The sequence below is a fragment of the Rousettus aegyptiacus genome, unplaced genomic scaffold (assembly GCF_014176215.1).
Source record: "Rousettus aegyptiacus isolate mRouAeg1 unplaced genomic scaffold, mRouAeg1.p scaffold_m13_p_2, whole genome shotgun sequence".
Taxonomy (NCBI): Eukaryota; Metazoa; Chordata; class Mammalia; order Chiroptera; family Pteropodidae; genus Rousettus; species Rousettus aegyptiacus.
The window spans coordinates 14886858-14903129 of NW_023416295.1; the positions used below are offsets into that span (position 1 = coordinate 14886858).

At 55.5% G+C, this 16272-nt stretch overlaps 1 protein-coding gene across 11 annotated transcripts in view; it reads left to right on the plus strand.

Moving 5' to 3' along the window:
• TNS1 (tensin 1) overlaps nt 1-16272 on the plus strand; it is a 187007-nt gene that overhangs the window by 54485 nt on the left and 116250 nt on the right. Inside the window, exon 1 of one of the 11 annotated variants that reach the window (XM_016156685.2) lies at nt 910-1174. The exons of the other annotated variants lie outside the window; for them this stretch is intronic. The gene's annotated coding sequence lies outside the window, so the exon portion shown is untranslated. Of the gene's footprint in view, nt 1-909; nt 1175-16272 lie in introns of those variants that run through there. 11 annotated transcript variants of the gene reach the window in all.

Below are 16272 nucleotides of genomic sequence, written 5' to 3' on the forward strand. Positions count from 1 at the left end.
GTCTTGGACAAGTCACCTAACTGCTTCAAGATCAGGTTTTTCAGGGAGAAATTCTTTAAGATCTTGGGAATACAACAGGTGTGCAGCAAATAATTCTTCCCTTCCCCTCAAAATAATCTTATCTGCTTCAGTTTTATCATTTATATGCTATTCCAAACACTTTGAATCTCATTTGCTACACTATTTTGAATTACGAAGCCATGTTGTACATATAAAGAAGTTGAAAAGATTTATGATAAACGCCCCGGATTCTATAATGAACACTTCGGCATATTTGCTTTCTCCCAGATATGCCTATCTCCCCATCCATCAGTCTATCTTATTTTTTGATGCATTTCAAAGGGAGTTGAAGCATGCGTTTTATTAACTAGAGTTAGCCTCAAATCACGTTTGCACATACAGTCACAAATGCCCTAACTCGGCACAGAAAAAAGTGGGGTTTGTTATCCCACCTTTGACACATAAAGAAAAAAACAGGTTCAGAACTGAGATTCTAGGTCTCCAGTCACAAAACAAGTTGGCAAAGGCATAAAGCAGAGCGCTGTACGAAAGTTGAGAGTTGCCATTTATCATCATCATCATCATCATCATCATCATCATCATCATCTCACCAAACATCCTTCCCCGCCTAGCGAGCAGTAGTTTGGCCGTTTCCCTGCAGCTGTGTCTCTTCCATAGGATCCTGTCCCCTTTCCTCGCCTCTGCTCCCAAGCCCTCTGGCTCCTCCCTCTGGGTCCCCAGGGAGGCTGCAGGGCCAGTGGCTGTCGGAGAGGGGAGGCCACGCTTCTTGCTTCTTGGTGCTCCAGCCCCAGGCGTCCGCGCCTTGCCAACGCCAGCCTGGAGGGAGCTGGGCGTGAGTGCTGCAGGGGTTAAAGGAGGCGGCGGCGGCGGGCGGGCTGCTGGCCAGCTCTGGGAAGGAGGCGGTACACGCTTGCCCGCCCGCCGCCGGGGGAGGGAGCCGGGCGAGCAGCGCCCTCGCTCAGTTGCTCCCAGCAGTGGCCCTGGGGCCAGCTCTGCTCCCTGCGCCCGCACCCCGCCTGGACACAAGCCTCACTCACGCCCTCCTCTCGGCAACCAGCTTCTTGCCAGCCACAGCCGCTGCCCCGTCGCTGCCCACCGCCCTGTCCTGTGAGCCCAGACACCCACCCCACCCAGGGGTCCCTCTGCCGGAAAGGTGAGTGTGGGTTGTGTCTGTGCTGCTGGGCTGTTCGTGCTGATGCTTTCGGGACCACCACCGGTCAGCCCACCTGGTCACATGCCTGTGGGCTAGGCCAGCCCCTCGGGCCAACCTGACAGTCTCCCCTTCAGTTGTGTCTGAGTTTCTGGCAGGGATGTCTGGGGTGCAGTTGCCCATGCTCTGAGAGAGAGAGAGAGAGAGACCGGTTAGAAGAAGTTTTGTTTGCTGGGGAAGTTGCCGGTGTCAGTGGCTGCTTGAGACCCAGGCCAGTGGGAGTGAGTGGGACGGGACTCGGGACTCGTCTACCAAGAAAGAGGGGAGGTTGGGAGTATTTAGTCACCAGCACTGTCTTCCCCACCTGCCTGCCCATCACAGGGCTGTGTGGGGGAGACGACCATGAATAGGGCTGGCGCGGGCATTTTTTCCTCTTTCTTTCTTTCTTTCTTTCCCTGGCACTCTCTGGAGCTATTCCCAGGCACCTTTCTCCTCCTTAGGGCTCTCCTTGCTTCCGTCTCCCATCTCCCAAGGGCCGGCAATGGCTGCAAGGGAGGGTCAGGCAGGCCTGGAAAGGTTGGCATTCAAACACCCCTCCGCTTGGGTCCATGCTCGCTCGCCCACGGGCACAGCCTGTCACAAATGCCCCCTGCTGCCCTCCCCCAACTCGTGTCTTACTCCTTCCTCACCCCTCTGGGAGAAATAGCTAATCCAGGTGGTTAATGAACAGACACACACAGCTGCCTTCCACACCACCCCCTCCGCTCCCCCCCATCACTGACCCTCCGATGCCCCGCCTGCCACCCCTTCTCCAGCTGGAGAATCCATACAGAGATAATCTCAGTGTGTCCCTCCCCCCACCCCTGAACCCCCTGTTCAGGACCAGGGCCAGAACTGCCTGCCCAGATGTTTTTAGGCTGGCCACTGTTCTGGAAGAGGAAGCTGCGAGAGGAGTGTTCAAGGGGTGGCCAGGAGAAGCCTGGTCAGCTCCTGCAGGGGGTGAGATGGGGTTAGAGGACTGACTGCTGAGCAGGGGAGGGAAGGACGCACTGTTGTGTGTCAGGTGAGGCCGAGAGGGGGAACCAGAGCTAGGGCTCCAAGTCCTCGGGGACAGGGCCATTTTCTGGAAGCTCCAGCAACTCTTCCATATGGCAGGGCCAAGCCGGGGGATCAGGAGAGTGTGGATGGAGCATGGCCCCTTGCTGAAGCTTCCCGGGTGGGGTGGGGACCACTGTGGCTCCGACTTGGCCTTGAGTTACTCCTACCCCTGCCTGTTGGCTATCACTCCTGTCTCCCCCACCCTTGCTCTTGCCTAGGACCTCAGAGCTTGCTACAGCTGAGGCACCCTCTGCCAGGACCCTCTGTCTCAGGGGCGTGGGAAGGAGAACCTGGGCCTGGCTCAGGTTTGGGAAGCTGGGTGGGAGACCAGTGCTGGGATCCCACCTGGGGTTTGCCTTGACTCTGCTGCCCCAGGAGGGCCAGGGCCTAGGAAGGTCTCAGCCAGTCTAACAGGGCTGCCAGAGCTGGGAGCCAAAACTTTGATCTCGAGCAGAGAATTCTTGGGTGGTGGAGGAGGCAACTTGGGAACCTCTGCTTCCAAACTCCTGGCCTTGAACCCTTCTGGCTCTCCTTTCCAATCTTTCATCCTACACTTTTTCATATTTCACTTTCCTCAAAGCCCTAATTGAGAATCTCCTATGGGGGCTGTGGTGCCCAGATTTTTAAACACAGGGAGCTGGTGGCCAGGTGGAGGGGAGCCGGGGTGGGGTGCAGGTGAGTTCGGACACGAGGTTGCTATTTGGTGACCATCTTCTCATCACCGATGGACTGTGACCGAAGCCGTGCCGTTTGGGAGCTCTCAGTACCCTGTTTCTACTGAGCTAGGAGCAGGAAGTAGAGGGGCGGAATGGGTTTGTGTTTGGTGAAGGAAGCTTGGCTCGTGTTTAATGAAGAGCTTTCTAACAAGCCGGGCAGGTCAGAGAGAGAATGGGCTGCCTTGTAAGGTACTGAGCTTCCCGTCTTCGGGTGGGGGGCGGGGGTGGGGTGGGGCGGGGAAGTTTAGACAAGCTGGACAACAGCTCTGAAGGATTCCTAAGCTGGGATGTGGTTGGAAGAGATGACCTTGAAGGTCTCTTGGGATGCTGAGGTCCTGGGATTCTTAGAGTTGGGAAATTCTCCGACACCCGGAACAGGGGAGCAGAAGGGCGGTCACCTCTGGCCTGGGCGTGGGCATTGACGAGGACGTGGAAGGGCAGGGGCCTTCTCCCCCACCAGCGTTTGGGGAACAGAGAGCCTGACCTCTGCCCTCACACCCATTGCTCAACCACCCACCAGGTCTGCCCCAGCTGCTTCCTGCGAAGATTCTGAGTTTCTTCCTATTCTCGTCTCCATTCGTTCCTTGCCCTGCTGGTTAACCCCACAAGGTCTGGAGCAGACCCGTGGGCTGCATCACAGAGGGGAACAGGGGGGGGGGGGGAACGGGAGGAACACAGACCTCTACTCCTGCCCCTCTGAAACTAGAGCCCGTGTCCCCTCAGCCCTGCAAGGGGCTAACTGGAGGCCAGGGTGCCAGAGAGGGAAGGGAGGGTTGCTGTGAGGTTGGGAGCTTGAGCTATATCCCTTCTTAAAATAAGAGAAAAAACATATTAATAAGCTCCATCATTTATCCATTAAGACATTTTGATTTGAATAATGAAGTACTAAAACACAATTATATCCTAGAGTAACATGTTATATATATAAGTTAATGGTTAAAAAAATCAGGAAATACAAAATATTTGTTACTGCAAGCAATTTTAGTACAAAAATGGCTTGTTTTTAAATAGTTCATTGGTAGAGCTGCTGTTTCTGCTTCAATTTTTTGCACCCCCTCAAAAAGGGGCCCCCCTAGTCTTGCCTGGAGATGGCAGGGAGGAGCAGTGCCAAGAGCTGAGATGCAGAAAAACCCAGGGCAACTGCCCCCTGAGCCTCAGTTTCTAAATTTGTAAACAACTCAGGGTTGTCAGGGTGGCCTGAAGTGGTTTGTGTAACTAGCAGTGAGGGGGTAGGAGTCAAGGGCAGCCATCTCCAGGGCCTCTCAGGAGGAGTGTGGGAGGCTCAGTCACCTCACCCCGCCCCCCTCACCCGCCTCTCCAGACCTGTTTTCTTAGGTGAGAAGTGGAAGGAGAGGCAGGTGGGGTGCCAAACCAAGGGAGGCTTGGGCATCCTGTGACTGTTCTGGAGTGTCAAGGTGGGCTTCTGCGGTGGGCTCAGGACCCACACCGGGCTTCCTGTCCCAGCCTGCCTCTCCCTCCAGCCTCGGCTCTGCTGATGCTCCATGACCCCCTTTTCCCTTAGTGGAGAGAGTGAAGGAGTAGGATCTGAGGTCATCCCAGTCATCCCCCTGCCTCTGGTCGGGACAGTCCTGGTTCTTCTGGGTTCTTTTGAGGATGAAATCCTTTCCAGTGTCTAACTTCAATCCCTTGTCTTGAGCCAGGGACTAGATGAGGCCGCTTAGTGAGGGTACTCTTCCCTCTGGTCCGACAGAGACCCAAAGGGAGAGGGCCCGCTGCGGGGGGGCGGGATGGCGAGATGCTGTGTGCCCCGGAGCCCACAGAGCTGGGGCGGCCTGTGAAGGTTCTCAGCTTTTTGGCTTCTTCCCGGGGCCACGCGTCTCTTTCACCCTAGAAAGAGAGACTGAGGCCCAGCTAAGGGATGTGTGTTGAAGAGGGTAGAGGAGTTAGGCAGGAAAGCCTTTTTAGTTACTGGCCTCTGAAAATAGCAAATCAGAAATGGGTGTGGTGCTGGGGGAAGGTGAGCGTGGTCCTCAGCGCTGTATCCTCAAGGTCCTAGCTCTTCACTTCCAAAGCTATTAAGCATGCAGAGGTGTGGGCACCAGCGAGCTGGAACAAGGGTAGCGGAGGCAGTGGGGCTGCCAGCCTTGTGGGCCATGTCCACCTCCCTGGGTGCCACCTCCATTATGCATGGTCACACTTGGCCCTCCCCCCCTTCCCCCTCTCAAATCGCCCGAAGCGTTTTCCCTTCACTGAGGGGGGAGGCTGCGGGAGGCGCAGCTGGGTGCACGGCCTGCCTCTCCCCATTTTGGTGGTTTTGGCTATCTTCCTACTTCTCGACACCTTGGTGTCCCTCGGGGAGCGTGCCTCGTCTCCCCAGATTTGGAGCTTGCGTGATGTGGGGGTGGAGCTTGCGTGATGTGGGGGTGACCGGTCCTTGGCACTGCCTCCTCCAGGGCTAGTCTGGGCTCTGTTATCCCTGCCTTTTTAGGGCTGGAAGCTTGTAGCTCAGGCCATGTGTTCCAGGAGGCAGGAGGGACTGGCCCAGAAGGGTGGGGTCCTGGGGAAGCTGATGGGGAGTGAGGGGTTCTAGTAGTGCTTGGGTGGGATCCTATCCTTTCTCCACTATGGAGGTCCCAATCTTACGTCTAGGCCTGCAGGAACTTTCCTAGACCCTCTGCAGCAGAGAATATGGGACCCCTCAGTTTTCTTGGCCCTCGCAAGCTTCCTGTGTTTAGCTGGATTACAAGTTCCTGGAGGGCAGGCCTGCCTTGCCTTTTGCCTCCCTGGTGACCCTTGCCATGTCTGGCGGAGTGCTGCTCAGCAAGCACTGATTGATTAAGGATTAGAGACAGTGGGTTGAAGATTTTAGACAGGACCTGGGTAAGACTGGCTAGAACTGGAAACAGGGCGGTGTTTAATGAGAGATCTAGAAGCAGAACATGTGACTCTGGAGCCAGACTGCTGTGGCTCAACTCAGGACGACCCTGTTGACTAGCTGTGTGGCCTTAGCAAGTGATTGAACCTCTCTGAGCCTCTGTTTCCTGAGCTGTAAAGCAGGATGGTAATAGTACCTGCTTCATGGTGTGGTTGGGAAGCTCATTGAGTTAGTTTATTTAAAATACTTTAAACAGTGCCTGGCACATAATAGGTGCTCAAAAAACGTTAATAACTGTTGTTATGGGTGGCGATGGTGGTGGTGGTATTCTTCCAGGAGCCCAACTCTGGGCCAACGCTCTTCTCACTTGTGGTTATTCCATCTCTTAGACGGGAGACTCATAGGACCAGAGAGTGGAGGACATGGTGGCATCATGTTCCCTCAAGGGGTCCTAGCATCAGAGCCCAGAGAAGAGACTTTCCTCCCTGTCTCCCCCACCCTCTCTATGTAGGGGGAGGAGGCAGGGAGCTAAGGGGACCTCCAGAGGCCTTGTCTGCCCAGGGAGCCAATGCAAATCTGTGTTTATTGGAGGACTCTGAGAAAGTTGCCATCATTGTAAACAAGACGCATTATTATAAACCAGTCCGAGCTCCCCTGCTTGGATCCCATCCCATCCTCTGATGAGAGTCACTGGATTCAAGACTCCCAGTCCTGGCAAGGACCTAGCCTGGCCTCTGGGCAGGCTGCTCTTCACCATGGGCTACATTAATAGGGGTGACATCTATATTTAAGGGTGGGATCCCCAAATAGCTGCAGCAAGTACCCTCTAGTGCTCTCTGAAGTCTAACCTGCATCTCCTTGTTGCAAGTTTAGTTCCATCTCATGTTGGCAGGAAGTGGGGGAGAACCATGCCCAGCCCTTCCTGCATGCCATAGAGCTGGGAGCTTTGAACCCATGGTAGGGGTGGGCTCCTGACCATACTCCCTCTTCATCCCCAGGTCTCTGCTTTCTTTGAGGTCCTCGACTTCCAGTGCCCCTGGCAGTTCCTGTTAGTGAGGGTCAGCCTTCAAAGCCTGCTAAGCTGTACACTTCACCTAGGCCAGGTTCCCACCCAAGGAAGCTGGGCTTGCTTTGGCTTGGGGTGCACTCTACTTCCCAATTGCAGCTGCAAAAGGCATTAAGCCTTTTTCTTGGAGAAAGAATGGGCTTGGGTTGATGATGATGACAGCTGGGGAGGGTTCCTGAGCTCAGCCCAGCCCTGTGTCGCTTTCCCTCCTCAGCCCCTGCTCACCTCTGCCCTATTTCTAGGTCATTGCTCATCTAGAGGAGGGGCTCGCCTTTGATGCTTGACCTTGATCAGACCTGAGCAATCCACTGATCTTCAACAACGCTTTATGAGGAAGAGTCAGTCTGTAGGTTCAGCACTGGGCTTGGTACCGGGGTGGGGGCAGAGAGCTTTGAGGAATGTATAAGAGAGGGCGTCTGCCTTGGGGTCCCTGTGGCCCATGGCCAGGGAGAGCAGTGCTTCTGCTGTGTCCCCAGACTCTGGATGAGTCCCTTTTTTTTCTCTGGGCCTCCATATCCTTACCTGTAAGACAAAGGCCTGGAGAGGCTCTGGGCTGGAAGAGTCTGTGAGTCCATCTCCCTGCAGGAGCCTTTCCTGATCTCCCAGGCTTTGAACTTCACCTTGGATTGACCTTGCTTCCCTCCCCGCCCTGCCCCCACCTCTGGCAGTGGCTGGCAGGAAGTCCTGCTGATTAGGGCCCTAATCACCGGCTGAGACTCCCAGAAACAGCCAGAGCTGGTTGAGCCTAGAGGGGACCATCGGGCCAGGAAGGGGGATGGGCATAGGGAGAAGCCCCCACACATGAGCTGAGGGGCTGGGCTGTGATTGGGGGTTGGCTTCTTGGGCCAGGGGCAGTACCTGTGTACACACTGCATAGGCCACATGGCAGTGGCTGAGTCTAACTGGGCACATGGGGCCCCTGATTGTTCACTTAAAAGCCTTTTTGGGCATTGACACTGTGCCAGGCAAGGTACCAGGAGTATGGGGCTGAGCAGGCCAGGGAGACAGTCCAGTGGGAGAGGAAAGGGCAACAGAAGGTTTCTATAACGTGCAGAGGGGGAGTCAAGCAGGAGCAGCGCCCACAGACTGGTGGAGTGGAGAAAGCCTCAGAGAAGAGGTTCCATTTGAGTTGAGAAGGTTGAGACGGAGTTCTGCTGGAGGGAAAAGGGATAAAGACCTCTTCAGGCATATGGGAAGGCATGTGCAAAGACACCGTGGCCCACATGTAAGGACAGATAAAATAATGGCTTCAGCCCTGTTCTACAGTCAGATAGGCTTGGGTTTGCCTCCCAGACTTGCTAGCTGTGCGACCTTGGACAGGACCTCAGTTTCTGCATCTGTGCCTGGCACAGGGCAAGCCCACAGGAAGTAGTGTGTGTGCAGAAAGGGTGGCTTTGGAGAGAGCCTGGAGGGTATAGCTTGGGGTCTGGCTGTGGGGAATTTTCTGGGCCAGGTTAAAGAGGGGAGCATCAGAGAGCTTTGACACAGGAGAAACTTGACAAGTTTCTTACTTAGGAGGGTGATTTGGGCAGTCATGAAGGCTGTACTGCCCCAGGACACTTGAGGATGGGCCCTAAGGCACGTCCTCTGGAGTCCCATGTTCGAATTCCTAAGGCCCTGGGGATGGGAAATCCTCTCCTGAGTCACTTCATTTTCTGAGCTTCTTTCCCATGCGCTGTCCTCCCCTCCTGGACCAGGAGGCTGAAGAAGCACTGACATCTCCTTCCTGGGAGATCTTTCAGGCCAGAAGAGAGCCCTCCTTGGCGAGGCTTCCCACGAGACTGGAATGGATGGACTGCAGCAGGTGGGAGTGAGGGTAGACCGCAGGCAGCTCATATTTCTGAGCCAAAAGGCTCTTTTTGGGGGCACCTTTCAACATCTGCCCGGCATACAGTAAATCCTCACCATTCATTAAATGAATGTGTGAACATGAGTGTTCCCTAGCCAGGGTGGTAGAGCCTGCCTACTCAGAGGCAGTGGGTGCCAGGCCTGACTATAAATGGCCCGGTGAGTGTCCGCACGGAGCTACCTGTCCAGAGGCAAGAGGAATGTTAAATGTCACAAAAGCCAGGGGCCTGACCTGTTGCAGGTGCTCAGTGACTGTAGATGAGGAGAAGGGATTTTAGGAGCTTTATCTTCCCGAAGCTAGGTCCTATCATGAGGCAGTGTAGTGTGGCATGGGGGTCAAGTTCCCAGACCGCAGCCTCACTGTCTGGGTTTGAACTCGGATCTCACCTCTCACAGGCTGTGTGACTGTGGACAAAATGCCTAACTTGCCTGTGCTTCAGTTTACTCATTGGTAAAATGTGGGAAACCAACAGAACTGAGCCCCGCGTGCAGGGCGTGCTGTGTGACCTTTGGTTATTATTACTGTTATTCTTACTCATGTTGGCTTGGAGAGAGAGAGAGTGGGGCCGGGTCTTCGCGGCAGGGATGGATGCAGCTGACAGAGGAGGATGGGAGAGCACAGAGATAGACGAGGCTCCTCCGGAGGTGCCTTCTGAGCAGCCTCTGACAGCACACGCGGGGCCGTCTCTGCTGTGGCCAGCTGAGCCGAGCTGAGCCGAGCTGAGCTGAGCTGAGCCGAGCCGACCGTGGGAGCGGAGGCAGCGGCCAGGCCTGGATTCCAGGCTGGAGCCCTAGGAGAGCAGGGGCCAGCTCGGGGGGGAGGAGAGGTGAGCAGAGAGGAGGCCAGGACTCTCCCAAGTCCCCAGCTGGGACCCCAAGAATTCCTCACGTCATCTCCTGCCAGAGGGCCTGGCCTTTTCGTTCCAGGGCCTCTAGGAGGCCTGCAGTTCATCTCCCCACCTCCCTGCATTCTGCTCCTAAAGCCCCTTCACTCGCAGGAAGTGATCGCTCTGCAGTAATAACCACTGTCTGGTTGCACCTCCTTCCCTTCCTCTCTGTACTGCCTTCCGATCTCCCATCTCCAGTGCCGTGGGATTAGCAGATGGTTTGCAACAGCGGGGTGTGAGGGTAGATTTCAGGGGCCTACCCTGATTTAGGGCCGGGGCAAGGGGCTCGCAGTGCAGTGGAGAGATTGGTGGCAAGGGAGTCAGGCGGTCTGTTTTTAGTGCCCCTTTGGCACTGTGTGACCTTCGGCAAATCACTTCCCTTCTCTGGGCTTCAGTTTCCTCATCGGTGAGATGAGTTAGGAGAGCCCTCTCTTTCTGTGCTGAATTTCTAAAAGTCCACGGATCTTCCTGAACAGAAGCTTCTGTTTTTGGGGGCCTTTGGAGGAGGCATCCAGCCTGGAGGTGGGGGCCCTGGAAGGCCTTTTGGTACCTTCTGGGAGGTCCCTCCCAGCCCTGGGAGTGGAAGTTCTTTGCCCAGTGACCACTCTCCTCCAGGCAGCTCTGTTTCTTGGAACAGAGTTTAGGGTAACAGCTGTTAGAGTTGAGCCGGCCAGAGTCTCTGGGTCTCTGTCCCAGTGACTCAGGTGGGGATGCGCTGGCAGATTGGGAGCCGGCGAAGCCAAGGAGGGAACCGGACAGATCTGCTGGCTCCCCTTTGGCTAGTCTCAGGGAACAGAGTGGGAGTAAGTAATGTGCCGTGGGACGGGGAACAGAGAAGCGTGAGTAACGGTTGTGAGTAATGCCTCAGTGTCTCTGCTGGGCAGGTGGCTCCTAGACTGTGCAGAACTGTCTGGGGCTCCGGAAATTTTTCCTGGAGTCCTAGCCACTGAATCATGGCAGCCTGAGCACTGCCGTCCCTGCCCTCCTGAAGAACGGGGGGTCCAGGCCCACGCCCTCTCTGCCCCTCTCTGCCTCTCCGCGTTGGCCCCTCCTGCCGTACATACTTCCGCGCCCACCGGGTCCCGTGGCTGCTACATCTTGTCTTCTAAGCAGCTGGGTGACTTGGCTTGCCTGAAGGAGTATAGATTTTGCAGTCTGGCTGTCCTGGATTTGAGTCCCAGACCAGCTGCTGCAGCTGTGTGACCCGGGATGACTTACCTTTTCTTGCTGAGTTTCAGTGGCCTCGTATGAAAGGGTTACATGTGATACCCTGTCTGAAGTACATAGTAGGTATTCAAAAATACCGTCATCTTACAAGTCCTAAATGCAGTTTCGACTTTCCTCACCACCTTCACCCCTAAAATTCCTGCTCCAAGTCGGTATCCCATAATTTTCAGGATGCTTATCCACTATCAGATCCACCCCATGGTTTGTACACTTGCCCTCCCATGTCCGACATCTGCTACCCAGCATCCATTATTGTGCCTTAGTCCTCACCTGCTCTTCCAGAAGGATGGGCAGGGCTCAGGTGGGGCATGCCAGTCCAAGGGGAATTTGTCACCTGCCCAGCCGTAGTTGGTGGGCAGGCTCCTAGGGGTGCTATGAAAGAGCTCCCTCGGAGATCTGGACAAGCTTCCAGACGTGCACTCCCACGCTCTGCTGGTTCAGGCTCTCCCCTCCTCCACTCTGCCCACGTGGGTTGCTTCCCCCTTGGGAGCTTCCTGAAAATCCGCTGTGCTCAGGGCCACAGTGGGTGTGTTGGTGGTGCTGCTGTGTTCCTGTCTGTGTAGCTCTGCTTGGGGTGGGGCCGGGAGCACCAGGCAGTGACTTTGCATCTGGACCTGGCAGTGGTCCTGCTGCTTTGCACTCTGTGTGTGCCTTGGGGCATCTGAGCTGTGCTTATGCACCTTGGCAGTATCTCTGGGTCACGGTGTCTCGATCTGGTGTGAGCTCTCTCTCCTGTCCATTTAAAATCTGCCTGCATTTTCAGAGCCAGATAGAGCCAGGTCTTCCGCTGCCCCTCCCTCCACCCTCCTTCCCTCCAGACCTGGTTTCAGTTGCATGCATCTTGGAGGTCCTCCTGGGGAACAAGGAAACATTGCAGGGGGGTGGATATGCGTCAGATGGAGCTGAACAATGCCGGTGACAGCCAGGCCTCCGCTAGCCCTCATTGCTGGCTTCCCTTCAAGTCTCTGCTGCTGGCTAATTGGGAGTAAGAGAGGGCTTCCTGTGACTGGGCCACAGATGGATTTAAAGGAGCAACAAGGAGCTGGACTGCTCTGCCCTGGGGACCTCCTGCTTCCGGGGCTCCTGGTGCAATCCATCAGAGCAGATGGGGTTCCAGAACACCAGCCCTTGACTTGTGCTAATTGTGCGGAAAGATCACACTCACTCCTCCTGTCGCTGCCATCTGGGGCCCAGGAGTTTTCCACATGAGTGAATTTTCAGATAAACGAAGCTTAGGCCATGTAAGAAGCTCAGAAGTATAAAAGGCGGATTTTTTATTTCCCCGATGGAAATCTTTTGTTTTGTATTATGCTGTTCAAAGCCCCGACTTACGGTAGATGGGAACTTGGAAATCAACTACCTCCTTTTATTCTGTTATTGTCCCTCAGTTCCTTCTGCTGTAAAATGGGTGTAAGAACAGAACCTACCTCACAGGGTTGAAGCGAGAATCAGATGAATCGAGACGCATGAAATGCTCAGAACAGAGCCTGGCACGTAGTACCCACCGTACAGTTTACTGTTCTATAAATGAGGAGGCTGAGGCACGGAGAAGGGCAAGGCTAGCATCTGGCTCAAGGAGAAGGGAACTAGCATTGACTAAGCGTGTGTGCTGTGTTCCAGGTGTTTGGACTTGTGTCATTTCAGTCGACTTTACGTAGTTCTCTGACCACTCTTCAAGGGTGGTCTTCTTACCTCCATTTTACAGATGAGGAAACTGAGCCTGGGGAAGGTTCAATGGGGTCTCAACAGCTGGTCTGTGGCCAAGTGCTACTTGAGCCCATGCCTGACCGCCAGTCTAGGGCTTTGTGCATCCTGCTTCTCGCTCTTTGGTTGGAAACTCATGGCCTCAGTGAGTTCGGGAATTTGGAAATGAGGATCCATAAATGAAAGGTGTTAGGATCTGTCAGAACTGAACTTGCTCCCAGCTTCTGGGTTCTGATTAGATTCAGAGAGGTATGGAGTCGGGTGATGAGACGAAATGACCTTTGGGAGTCCAGGAAACATAAATGCCACAGACGGGTGTCAAGGATGTAGAATTCCTCCTGGGTAAAATGAGGTCGGGTTAGATTTTCATCCTGTTCTTTCTTTTTCTTTAAAAAAAGGAGGTAGGTAGACATTGGGAAGGACTTTTGATGGTCAGCAGCATCAGGCAGTGATGTGGGCAGCTTAGGGAACCTGAAGAACCAACAAAAATTCAAGGTGTCCCTTCAAATCTGAGATGACGTTTTATTTATTTTTTTACATTTTAATGTTCTGAAATTGAAATGCATCTTAAAATTGAAGTGTACATTTTGGGTAGCATTTCCCCTGCCCCCTCCAAAGCTTTTAGCCAATCTGTGGTGCCTCAGACAAGCAATGGCATCTTCGAGATCCAGAAACAGGGCGGTGGACACCGGCAGTTTGCAAAGCGCCGGCAGGTATGAAAGGGAGAGTCCTGTAGCCCATTGTTGTCACGTCCGGCGAGCAGACTCTGGTTGGCTTTAAGAAGGCAAGGGGGCCCTCTGGGATCCATGTGCGGTTGAGTGTGGCCCCCAGACCAGGAACCCTCCATCTGGGGGCCGGGCTCAGCGCCTCCTCCCTTCTCCCCCTCCCTTCATGCCCTCCCCAGCAGCTCCCGAGCCCTTTGCCTTCTTGGGTTTCCCCCTGGCGCTTAGATTTTTTTCCCATGCATCCTTCCTGCCTTACTGTTATAGCAAAGCTTAGGGTCAAAGACATTTGCCCCTTAAGGTTCTCATCTAGGGACAGAGTCCTCAGTGGGGAGTGAAGGGGGTGGGATGGGCATTCTCCCACTGGGTATAATTTCTGGAAAAACAGATGGGCTTGAATCCCAGAGAAATAATAGCCCTCTTGATACCTCCGTTACAGCAGTTACTGGGCTCTTTTATAATCCTCGGTCGACATGCCCGCCTCCTCCACTGGGCCACAAGTGCCCCTCCTGAGCCGGGCCTTATCTACCTCTGCCTCCCTAGCTGGGAACCCGGCACCAAGAGCCCCTCACTTGGTGCCGTTGAATGAATGCATGGCCTTTTCCCACACGACTGTCCCCTGTTCCACTAGAACCATGACCACAGACCACAGCCCTTTCTTTGACCAGATCCTTTTAGGAACTTCCTAGAAGCTATGTCGCCTGTGCTGGAAGCCATGTCACCCAACCCCCTGCTTCAGAGCCAAGGGCCCTTCTCCAGGCAGGAAGAAGAGCTGGGGTTTCCCCTGCTCTTTGGATCTCAGGAGAAGGCAGCTCTGAGGTCTACATGACGAACTGCCCGTCCGCTTATATAATAGAGGCCCTGCTTCCTCTGAGTCCTCCGGGCTGGGCCCCTCAGTGATGTCCAGCTTCTCCTCCTTCTTACACCCCCTAAAGCTCTCTTGGTCATCTCTTGCCTCTGCTTCCAGCCTCGGCCCGGATCCTTTTCATGTATCGCTTAGACGGCAGCCGCCTATTCCAGGCTGGCCTCCTGGCTTCCAGCCCTGCTTCTCTCCCTGGCCCTCTCGCACTGGCTCTGATGACACTGGGCCCTGGACGTTTGCCTCAGCCTGATCCTCTAGGCCGTGCGCAGTGCGGCCATGAATGTGCCGTTGGGATCCACGTTCTCCATTTTGCCGCGTGTGCCCTGGACTCCGCTGACTGGTCTCCTCTCTGTTTTCCCACCCCTGACACTGCTCCAGTCCGCCCGCCTCAGAGGCCATGCCCTCCATGGAATCCTTCCTGTGGCCCCCGACTGGACAAGCTGATGTGGCCCCAGGCAGTGCAGAGGCTGAGGGTCCCACCAGGGTGGAACTCTGTTCCATTACTTACTGACCTTGAGCTACAATAGGCTGATAGTCCCGACCTCAGAGTGTATAATATGGCACAACAGCAAACTTGACAGCGGTTTCCTCTGGCCGGAGCAAGGCTTTGAGGCAGAGGGGTGAGGAATGGGCCTGCAAAGCGAGCCACAGCTGCGTCCCTCAGGGCCATGAGGACCATGTGGACTTTATCCTTGCGGAGCTGGAAGACATGGAAGGACTTTAGGCAGAGGAGTGACGTGACTGGGTGTGCGTTTTAGAAATAGTTCCCTGGCTGCCGAGTGCAGACTGGATTAGAAGGGCAGGACTGAGGGTGAGGATACCCGTGTGAGGAGGCTGTTGCTATAGTCGCGATGATGCAGGGGCCTGGGCGTTGGGGTGGCTGAGAGAGAGATCTGGGCTGAGGGATCGTCCAGGTTTGGTGGTGGGGGGAGGAGGAGTCAAGGTGGACACTCTGGTTTCTGGCTTAACAACCATGGGAAAGCTAGAGCCGGGGAAGTGGGGCGGTTGTCAGCGGCTGAACTGAGATGCCCAGGAAGAGGCAGGGCGGGGGCAGGGCCGTGACCCCCAGACATGGATCAGTGTCGAGCCCTGGGCCCGGCCGCGCCTTCTCGCCCCTGCTGGTGCTTCCCTGTCGCCCTGGGAGCCCTAACCTTGTCTCGTGGCTATCACTAGACCTCTCTTGGACCCCCGGCTTTCTCTCTCATGCCCCCAGGGCCTGGTACAAAGTAGGCGCTCGGTACAGGTTTGCTGAACTCCTGCCCTCCGATTCCCCTGCTCACTAGCATTCCACCATGAGAAATCTGGCCCCGCGTGCAGCCTCAGCCCTCCAGGAGCCACCGCCTCCGGGCGTGGGTGAGTGTGGCCCTTGCACTGGGCCCTGGAGATCTCAGCTTGGGTTCGAGGGGAGGCAAACCTTCAGAGAAGATGTTCTGCAACCAACTAGGCCTCTAGCGTGGGCCAGTCTGGGTGCTGTCTTATGCCATCTGCTAGAAGGCTCTGAAGGGGACCGTCTTCTGTGGGTGGGGCCAACTGGTCCCACAGCCTGCTCTGCTAGGCCCACTCCACCTGCTCTGCTGTTGCCAGGACCTTCCAGCTGAAGGTGGCTGTGAAACACCACATTCCTCCCGGCTCAAGAAGGGTGAGCACACCGGCTCCCCCCTTGTGTAGGGTTAGGCTCTGCGGCTGGTCAGGGCTGTTGCGAGTGGGTGTGGCCAGAGGCCATAGGTGTTTGTTTGCCTGCAGAGAGGGTTCCTGTCTGGAGAACCACGTCTTGAGCTTGAGTGCATTGCAGCACCCAAGGGCTGGCGGTGGGCTGGGGCGGCCAGTGAGCGGGGCCTGAGAGGAGGGTACTCAGACAAGAGGGAGGACTGGGGAGAAAAGGGGCTGCTGGAGCTTGGGGAGTCCAGGAGGTGCGCAGCCCTGGAGGATTTCAGGGAGGTGGTGGGGCCAGGGCCCTGCCACAGTGCCTAGGTTGGCCGTCTCTGACTCCTGCGTCTTATCTGCCCCTGGTTCTGAGTCGGAGCCTGTGCTGAGTTTGGGGAAAGGGCTGAGCCCCTCCCTGTCCCTGGCTGGCCCCCTGGCTCTGGGGGGGACTCTGGGCTTGGACATGCCTCCCCTCACCCCCAGCTCGAGGT